The sequence below is a fragment of the Diabrotica undecimpunctata genome, chromosome 3 (genome assembly GCF_040954645.1).
Source record: "Diabrotica undecimpunctata isolate CICGRU chromosome 3, icDiaUnde3, whole genome shotgun sequence".
Taxonomy (NCBI): domain Eukaryota; kingdom Metazoa; phylum Arthropoda; class Insecta; order Coleoptera; family Chrysomelidae; genus Diabrotica; species Diabrotica undecimpunctata.
The window spans coordinates 152969319-152980565 of NC_092805.1; positions in this window are offsets into that span (position 1 = coordinate 152969319).

Below are 11247 nucleotides of genomic sequence, written 5' to 3' on the forward strand. Positions count from 1 at the left end.
TCCCAAAGGAATTCGAGTGGCTTTTCTTTGAACGTTTTCCAACAAAGTCTTGTCTCGAACCAAATCAGGATACCACGTTGGTCCAGCGTAGTCAAGTATAGATCTTACGTAGAGAGTGTAAAGTTAACAGAATGATTGCATTGAAACTCTCCAAAAACACCTCCGAATAAGATACAGTCTGGAATTCGCACGTTTACAAATAGAGGTAATATGGTCGGACCAAGTTAGGCTGCTGCTTACGATAACACCAAGGTCGTTACACGAAAACACAGAATCTAACGGCTGCCCATTAACAAAGTACGGCACAAGTGGGTTATTTTTACCAATTCGAAGCACTACACATTTTTCCGCATTTAAGGGTAGTAAACACTGGGAACACCAAGTTAAGAGTCTAAGTCCATTTGGAAGGTTAGCTGGGTTGTGATTGGATTGGCGTATATTTTTGTGTCATCAGCGTAGAACGATATTTTACTTGAGACATAATAAGGAACATCGCTGGTATAAAATGTAAAAAGCAAAGGTCCAAGGACAGAACCCTGAGGCACTTTACTTTGTACTAACCTGTCCTGTGAGAAAGATTCGCCAACTATAACTTTGTAATATCGATCTGTCAGGAAATCATCTATCCAACTAAGTAAAGTACCGCGAACTCCGAAATGTTCTAGCTCATGTAGCAGTCTGCGCTTAGGTACACGGTCAAAGGCTTTAGAGAAATCTAGATAAACATCGTCGACTGGCTGCGAACTGTTAAGGGATGACGTTTAGTCGTTAACACAATGTAGGAGATTGGTTAGAGTAGAGCGACCAGAGACAAATCCATGTTATTGTGTTTGAATAACATGTTCCTGGAGAAGGAATTTGGTCATCTCCTCGGAAATAATGACTTCCATAACTTTGGCAACTACTGGCAGCAAGCAAATGGGACAATAATTGTTAGGGTCGAGTTTGTTGCTTTTTTAAAAATAGAGATGACGGAAGCTAATTTTCAACTAGGGGGTAAGGAGTTCTAGATGAAAGAATTTTGCATAATTAACGTTAAGGGTATTGCAAGCGTGTCTGTGCACCTTTTTAACAGTTTTGGTGTTAAACCATCTAAACCAGGTGAAGCGGCTGTGCGAAGTGTAATTAAGTGACATGATCCACTGCGAATTCAACTTGCTGTAAGGATGCGCCGACACGATTACAGTTAATAGCAGGTAGATAGCCATCCTTCGATTCTTTAGTAAAAACCTGTGAGAATGCTAAACAGAGAGTTTCGGAAGATTCTTTGTCAGAAGAGCATAAAGTCTGGTTGGGTTTTTGAAATAGAGGAATAGAAACTTTAGACGTCATGGAGGAACGTATGTATTTGTAGACTTTTTTAATGTTACCACTTTCAATAACATTTTATTCAAAATTTTGTCTTAGAGTTTTTATTGATGCTTTTAAGTTATTTGAAAATCTGCGGTGGCTTTGGAAATCACTAAGAAGCCCGGTGTGTTCAAATTTCCGCCATAGATGTCGTTTGTGATTAATTTGTTTAATTGCTGTTCGGTTTATCCAGGGTTTAAGGTTGTTTTTATAAGTCTTACGGAAGATGGTGTTTGTAGAAGTTATATTGTGAACTTTATCGAGAAATGTAGTCCACATTAATGAGGGGTCGTTTAAGTCTGCAAAAAATAAATGCCAGTCGATTTAAGAGAGTTCAGTGTCAACTTCAGAAAAGTTGGTAGTTGCATATGTTCATCATCATCATCAGTAGCTCGACAACCCTTTTCGGGGTCCTGGCTTGTTCTAGGATTTTCCGCCATTCTGTTCTGTTCCTTGCTTTGTTTTTCCAGTTGGTAATCTTAAGTGTTTTCAGATCTTGTTCCACTTGTTCCATGTATCTAAGTTTGGGTCTTCCCTTTGACCTTCTTCCTTCTGGTGTTTGCCTCATAATATGTTTTGGTGTTTCAGTCTCCAACATTCGTTCAACATGGCCCATCCAGCGCAGACGTCCGATCTTTATGGATGTTATGATCTCGGGTTCATTGTATGCTGTGTACAGTTCAAAGTTATATCTTCTGCGCCATATGTCATTTTCCTTTACCCCCTTATATATGTGTCTAAGGATTTTTCGTTCAAATGTGCCTAATAGGTTTTCATCGCTTTTCGATGGTGTCCATGTCTCTGATCCATATACAAGGACCAGTTTTATCAGGGTCTTGTATATTTTGCATTTGGGTTTTCTTGTGATGTTGTTAGATCTTAGATGTTTAATTAGTCCATTATATGTTTTAATAGCGATATGTATTCTTCTCTTAACTTCTTCACTGACATTGTTATCTGCGGTAACTAGTGAACCTAGGTATGTAAAATTTTTTAGGCTTTCGATGTTATAGTCTCCTATTGTCAGATTCTGTAGGTTTCTTTGGCCTGTCGATTTACGGGACTTCATGTATTTGGTTTTTATTTCATTAATGTTTAGGCCACTGTTTTGTGCCGCTCTTTCTATCGCATTAAATGCTTCTATCATCTCTCTTTCGCTTCTGGCTATGATATCAACATCATCTGCAAATGCCAATATTTGTACACTTTTTGTTATTATTGTTCCTCTGGTGTTGACTTTTGACTCCCTAATTATTTTCTCTAATGTGATGTTGAATAGAATACAGGATAGGGCATCTCCCTGTCGTAGGCCCGTTCTCACATGAATTGTATCTGTTAGTTCGTTTTGAATTCGAATTTTGCTTTGTACTTTAAGTGTTTCTTTTATGATATCAATGAGTTGAGTTGGAATATTATACTCTTTCAGTGCATGAATCAGAAATTAGTTGCATATGTTACAATATCATTTTTGCGGGGTAGTATTTGATTGAATTGGATGTAAGCCGTTATAACTGCATGATATAACTTTCCTATAAGAGAAATGACTTCGAGAGATGAAATCAGCTATTCGTCATTAATAAGCACTAGATCTAAAGTAGAAGGTTGGTTATTATTTCTAAATCTAGTAGGTTCTGTAATGAGTTGTATCAGGTTCGAATTTACTACAAAGCTTTTAAATAAATTATGAGCGTTTTCAAAGTTATAGGCCAGGTGATCTCTGGGAAATTAAAATCTCCAGTAATGATGAGATTATCAATAGATGATAGTTCTTCAAGTTTTGTGAAGAAAACATTATCGTGTGCAAGTAGTGTAAGAGGTGGACGAAATATACATACTAAATTAAGGCAAAAATAATTTTTAGTAACAGATAAGTGAATTGCATCTATTCCAGTAATATCTATTAGCTTAATGTTAATTTTGAAAGTTGTGGTAATAATATTAGATAAATAAATGCATACACCGCCACCAACACGATTTTCTCTGTCTTTACCATATATTATATATCCATTTATATTAACAGAGGAGTCAGGAATTGATGGATTAAGCCAGGATTCGGCAATACAAATATTGTCCGGTTTAATAAGTTGCACTTTGCATACAAATTCGTCAAACTTAGCGGAAAGTGAATCTAAATTAGTATATAGAAATAGCCAGTCATTCAATTTGTCGGTAGAAAAATAATAAACGAAATTTCGTGATTCTGGGAGTGCCATTGATGATAGCTCACTTCGGAGTTCTTTTAAACCTACTTGTTGGATGGGCGTCTTGTCGTCAATTATTGAGAATTTTTCCGTGTCTTTGTTCTCCAGAAATTTTGCTTTATTTCTCAGAATATATTTAACGTGGTATTACGAACCCATTACTACCTTTGTCATTCGGGGACATCGTTTGTTCGCTTTACCGACTCTGTAGAAGGTTATAAACAAAAAAAAAAGTATTTTACAAATCGTTTGCCATTTTAAAATAAAATGATATCAAGGCAATATTTATTAATTTGCAGTACAAAATTGAATAATATATTTAATTTTTCTGGGCTTTACAGCGCTCCGAAGTCGACCGGGTTCGTGATTACTCTATTCATATCAGTTTAAATTGATCTATCATTTTATTAACATTTCTATGTTATTAATAATTTATTAATAAGCCTTTCCGTCAAAAAAAAACTTACTCCATAACGTGTGGTTCCACCACCTCGTAACCAGAGTCAGTAATCAGAAAGATAAATAGATATAGACACCTACTTTAAAAAAATGTGAAAGACAAACAAAAAACCGGCATCAATGGAGCATCGGACGAACTAAAGTGATTCCTGATCTACTCGGATTAGTCTCCCGCACAATTAATTGTAACACCTATTTAAGGCGTGTGCATGTCTCACAGGCTGGTTGGTGTGTCTGCTTGCTTGCATATATATATTTTTTCGTTATGTATATTTCGAATAATCTCGAATAAAATACTAACACATTTATATGTATATTGCATTATCTAACATAATAATATAAAATTATATATAAATATAATAATATATAAATTTAAATAACCGTTAAAAAGTATACAATTATGCACCTAATGGCATTAAAATGAAATAATTACTGTACTCCAGTTAAAATAATCTGAAAAACTGCATAAATACAAATTGGCTATGCAGAGAAGGCTGTAATTAAATTCGAATAGGTAACAAGCCAATTACCACGTTATAAGTTTGCTATTTGATATTCATGACTCAGTATATAAATGTATGTTTATGGAAATTGTATATTATTCTATGTTTATAGTAGTATATACATGTATGTTTATCGAAATTTAAATAAGTATAGAAACCAGAACAGCAGTGCCTACAACCACAAAGCAAATATAATTGTCAAACGGTTAGGGAAAAATATCTAACTTCTAAAAAAATACACAAGAGCCCTTCCTGCGGCAGAGCTCTTCCTATAGTAAGCGGTATTAAGATATTACATAATAAGCACTAATAAAAAATATTCGTCTTTTATTTTTAAATAAATATTCTTGATTATATTATTGTACTTAAAAAAGTTTTTTATTACTAGTAATATATATATATTAATATAATATACTATTAATATATTATAACTAAAGCTCGGATTATAGGCAAAATGCCTTTTTTGCCTATTTTGCCTATTATAATTGTTTTTTTGCACTTTTTGCCTTTTTTCGTAAATTCCGCCTATTTGTGCCTTTTTTAAAATTTCACTATGTTAATAAATACAACTTAAAACAAATATAGCCTTATTTGTATTATGTTGGACATTTTTTGACTCTGATTTCAATTTTCCAACCACGGAAGTACAGTCAGATCTAGCACCAGCAGCAGGAATGGACTTGCCCCTTATAGATACCTACTTTTGACGTTAAGGTGGGTAGTAAAATAGGGTAAGGCTGATGTAAATTACCTAAAAAAAGAAAATAAATAAACGTTAAATTAAGGGAGTGAATTCACGAACAAAATATTGAAAATTTAGTTAAATCTATGATGCTACTAGGTTAGAGAAACATAATAGTAAGGACAGATGCAGAATAAAAAAGAAATAGTTATTGTTTTATGTTTGTTTTTGTTAATATCTTGTTTACTTACTGTGCTTAGTTGCAAATATAGACAGCATTTAGACTGCCATTAAACATGTTAAAAACGTTTGTTATTGATATTACTAACCATTTAGTAACCTATTTTAATATAACACCAGTCTATCTGCGAAAATATCATTGATTTCACGTTAAAATCTTATACATAATATTTAAAGGTTCTAAGGTTCTAAAAGGTATAGGAGTGGTAGATAATAAAAAATCCGTGAAAACGTACAGCTGATTTTGCTTTATTTTGTTTTAAACAATCTTAACCCTGCGTTGGTCGCATGGTGAGCGCAACGCTCACCATTTTACTTTTTTCTTGACATTTTTCACAATTTTACTCACATTGGCAACTGAGCTCATGTAATCCTTCCTACTACTATTGTGTATAGAATGTTTTACGCAGAATTGTGATCGAGCAACCGTTAGTTTATTCCAAGTATTGATTAAACGCAGATGTCGAGAAATGAGCGATTAGCTCACCCGCGATTAACGACGTGACGATTTTGGAAAGCCGATATTGGACGATATTGGACAAATTTTTGTTGGGTTTTTTTATTGACTTTGTGTTTTAAATCATATAACTTTAAAATATTATTGTGTAATGGATCCTAAAGAAGAGGCCAGACTGTTAAAAATATCTGAAGAATTGGAGCAAGAGGATTTGTTACTTAAACAGACGCAAGAGCAAAATTTGGACGATGAAGAAAAAGGACGATAAAGTTAATAACCCTAGTTTTAAATGCATTTTCGAAAAATATCTTAATAAATCCTTACCGGACGAGAGTACATTGAGAAAACATACTGTGGAATATATTTCAAAAATTAAGCGGGAGTTAGAGGGCAATTTTTTGTATATTATCGTGGATGAAACGACAGATGTATGCGGCAGGTATATAGCTAATTTACTGATTGAAATTTTGAACGAAAACTTTGCGAGAAAACCTTATTTAGTTGCCGTTAAAGAATTGGAAAAAACAAACAATTTAACAATAAGTCGATTTATACAAGATAGTTTAACAAACCTCTTTTTACCCAACGCTATACCAGTGAATATAATAGTTTTAATACTTTCAGATGCTGCGGCATATATGTTAAAAGCTGCTGTTAATTTAAAGATTTTTTATCCTAATTTAATTCATTGCACTTGTGTAGCCCACGGGGTAAATAGAATTGCTGAAGAAATAATAAATCTGTTTCCATTGGTAAATAATTTTATAAATTTTATGAAAAAATTTTTTGTAAAGGCTCCGTTGAGGGTGCAAATATATAAAGAAAGACTTCCCGGTGTCCCTTTGCCACCTAAACCGAAAGTTCCGAAGCCATTCGAGAAGCAAAAAAAAATATTAAAAAATCCCAAATTGAAACAGGAACTCGCTTATATCAATGACAGTTATAAATTAATAGTTACCACAATTACCTTATTAGAAAAACAAGAGATAAATTTATGTGAGACAGTAAAATAAATAGATAATATAAAGACGAAAATTGAATCGGCACCTGGAAGTAACGGTCAATTAATTTGAAAAAAATGAAATATGTTTTCGACAAGAATGAAGGTTTTTTGTTTTTATCTAATGTTGCTTAAGTTTTGAATGGGACATTTTCCGAGGAATTTCAAATTATGCCAGATTTATTATCCGCTCTGAAATATGCTCCAATTACATCTGTCGATGTCGAACGTTCGTTTTCAATTTACAAATTAATTATAGGTAATCGAAGACATAGTTTTAAGACCGAAAATATTGAAAAACATTTAGTTGTTTCTAATAATGATAAAATTTTAAGTGGTTATAACGTTTAATTATTAATTTACATTTATTTAGTTACTAGTTTATTTATACTAATGTTATGATTATGATGTGTAAATATACCTGCCTTAAGTTAATATTACGTTAATTCACTTTGTACAATAAATAATAAGTTATATTCCTTTATTGCCTATATTTTGCCTAAATGTTAATATTCCTATTTTTTAATAAAAGTCTTTGCCTATATAGGCGCCTTTTTCTTCAATTTTTGTTGCCTATAAATCCGAGCTTTAATTATAACTATGGCTTATAAAAATTAATCCCCCACATTTTTATAGCCGTAGCAGTGAGAAAAGGACCTACGTGTCTATAGAAGAAAGTAGTAATTCAAGTGACATAATAGTAGCCATAATCCAGAAAATTTTAGTAATTCAACTGATAAGTATCCGCTGTCTGAATCTTCGAGATATTTTTTATCAACAAGTTCGTCGTTATCTTCCGAAGAAAGCATTAAATTACGTCAATCATCATCACCACACAACCTATTCTTCAATGAAGTTCAAGCTTTAGGCAGACAGTGAAAGGAATTTTATTAGAAATTTCTGTTTACAAAAAAATATTTTAGATGCAAATGAAATTTAGTAAGTCTTGTTAACATATTTTAAAAATTTTTTGATGAAGGCATCCTTAATTTGATTGATGGTAAAAGAGACAAACATTCTTTGTTTATAAAACATCAGATTTGGGTAGATTATTAACGTTTTCCAAATCAAAGCAAATTGAAGCACAATTTGGTTTTTCCATCTTATTATCATCTCATTCTTGTCACATGAGGGTTTTTTTTAGAAATGTGAGAATTATATGCCATTTTCATCCAATCTATCTTCTTTTTTAGCAAGTCTGTATTCTTCACATATATTACATTTATCCGTTTTTGGCAAAAGAAATTCCAAATTGTACTGAAAGTTAAAAATTTTTTTGTACAGACATAATTTTTGGGAATCAATTTGCTTTTCACTGCACTGCATTTTCTGAATATTAAGATGTGTCTCAAGATAGTTTTTATAGAGTCCTTTTTACAATAGTGTGCTTCCACTTATGGAAAGTTCTCTATACGCTGCCAAATGACATCTTTGTTCTCTCTTGTTACTCGATCTTTGGTAGCATTCCCCTCTTATCTTCCTGTAGTGTACCTCAGTCAGTTTTTTAAGGTGTTTCCATACCCGGGTTTTTGACTATAGCACATGCACCACTTTTGATTCTTATTTTTAAAGAATTTAATAATCATTTAAAGAATTTACAAGAAAATGCTTTATACTTTGTTTCGGAACTTCTCTTTCTTTTACCAACGTTTTCCTTGTCATGCTAAGTAAAAAGGCGTATTTCTCATTTTGATGAATCAAAAAACAAAATGTTAATAAAACATGAGGCTGATAAATCACAGTCTGATTGGTACACCCAGTATACAATGGCAATTTATCTGTCTAGCACCAATATTATTAGAGCGATATTCTTAAAGAATAAGGCTATAAGATATTAAAAAAAAGCACTTAAATCGGACAACACGTTTAGAAAATTCGAGCCATCAAAAATGACCAATTTTTAAGATGATGCGGTAATTTCTTGAATAAGTGTATTTGTCCACTTACAATTTTCAATAAAATAAAGTAAAAGAAATAAAAGCCTAAAGTTTGTAAACACCTTATTAACTATAGGAAGAGGTATACAAAGTATTATTGTCATTGCCATAATAAGAATCATCGTAATTCTCTAAATTTGATACAGTGGAACGTGTGGTTTCATTGACCTTTAAAAATGACAGTTCATCATAATACCACAGATTTACAGAACTCCCTTCTGTAGCCTGCTCCTAATGAATCAATCTTTTTTTACTGATCCTTTTGTTGCATCAGCATCCACTTCCCTTTACTTTTCCAATAGAGTTTTATACGTTCTGTCTTTCTTAACTCGATCACTGTAAAGTTTGTTTAGCAGTAAATGGTTGACTTCAATTAGTACCGACTATAAACATCCTGGGTTAACCGATAATAGTATATAGTATAAAAGGCGCGGTTTAAGGTAAAATTTAAATATGTTTTCTGGTAAAATTTGTCAATCTTCATTTTTTAATGTTGATTTAATTGCGTACAATCCAAACTTATTATAATTTCTTAATACAAATAAGGCTTATATTGACGAAACTGTACTGATAAGAGGATTTTATAATATAATGTATATAATAAGTTTATGAACTGAACACCAACCAGTATTTAAATACGAGTTCTTGATAAAATTTGTTTGTCTTTATGTATTATGGGAAGTGTTAAGTAGTATTACTAATTTTCTTCAGTACGTTTTCTATTATTATGTGGCGTCCGTGGGATAATAATAATGGGGCTTCTTCTAGTGTTCCGGTAAAGAAGAAACATTTATCCGTAGATGCAAAGCAAATTGTAAAAACTATATACAGTACCTTACTTAAAAGAGAACTTGACACAACTTCCGCTACCAGTGAAATATGCGATTTGACGAAAATACCTCTGACCACAATAAAAAGAATTACATCACATCCCATAGCAACAAGAAAAAAACGTAAAGATTCCAGTTCCACCAAATGTATGAACGAAGCCGATAAGGACTTGATACGTCTAAAAGTCTATACCATGTACGAAGAGCAACGCATACCTACATTAAGAGCTCTGAAGCAACGGCTCGATGTTGACGAAACCCAAATAAGCTGTAGCCTCACCAGCTTATGGAAAATTTTGAAAAGTATGGGCTTTCGATATTGTATAATTGACAAAAGACAAGTAATTTGATGGAATCTCATAGATTAAAAAAATGGCGTTAAGAGTATATAACTTCGATAAGGATATGTCGTTCTGAAAATCGTCCGATAATTTACCGCGACGAGATATGCTTTGAGACGCATTCAACGCTAAAGAATTTGCCGATTCCTCCGGTAAATTTAAGACAAAAGTTCCGTCAAATAAAGGGAAAACAATAACGATTTTACATGCTGGATCAGAATATGGTTGGGTTCCAAATGCCCTGTGACTTTCTGCAAAGAATATTAAAGACTCCTGCGTCGACTACCATGAAGATAAAATGGCAGAACTTTTTGAAGAATCGTTCAAAAATAACTTTATGCCAAACATTACTTAGAATAGCGTGATAGTAATGGACAATGCAAGCTATCACAGTGGCTAACTAAGTAAGGCTCCAAACTCGAATAATACTCAATTGGAAATTTAAAATTACATGGAGACGAATTATATGTATTTTGAAGAATGTTACACCAAACAAGAGCTCTTAGAAGTTTTAAAGGAATTTTCTATAAAAAAAAAGTATATGTTTGTGATACATTGACAGAGGAAATGGGATATACAGTTCTGCGGCTTCTACCTTATTATTGTATGTTTAATCCCATAGAACATATGTGGCACAAATTAAAGTCTAACGTGAGGTCACAAAATATTTCTCCAACGTTAAGTAGTACTGTTGTAGAGTTATGTGTGTTAAGAAAATGTGTCAATGATATTCTTCCAAGTAGTTGGAGAAAGTCAGTCCGACACGTAATAAGCAAAGAAAATTCATATGTCCATGTAGATCATAATATAATTGAACCGATCATAATTCATTTAGATGAGGATAGCGATAGCGAAACAGAACTATTATTGCTCCGGACCGGTCTTAACAATGGGCCAAGTCGATAAATTTAATAATATTTACGACTGCACTTATTGAAGTCAACTATTTTCTGCTAAAAAAGCTTTACTTGCAACTTTTATTCTTCCACGCACACGAAAAACTACGATATAATTCTATAAATTTTAGTAAAAATGTTTTATTCATCTGGCGAACACCTTGAAACAATTCATTGAGAAATGTCTACTTTGAATAAATGAATGTACCTCTTATATGGATAAATAGTCGGTTTTTAAAATTTTTGTATCCACACACTTCATATTTGCTCGAATTGAGGTGCTTATCGAACAAGTTCGACAGACATAATCAAGCTGAAACTGATTATTCCATAATTTTTGCACGTCAACAA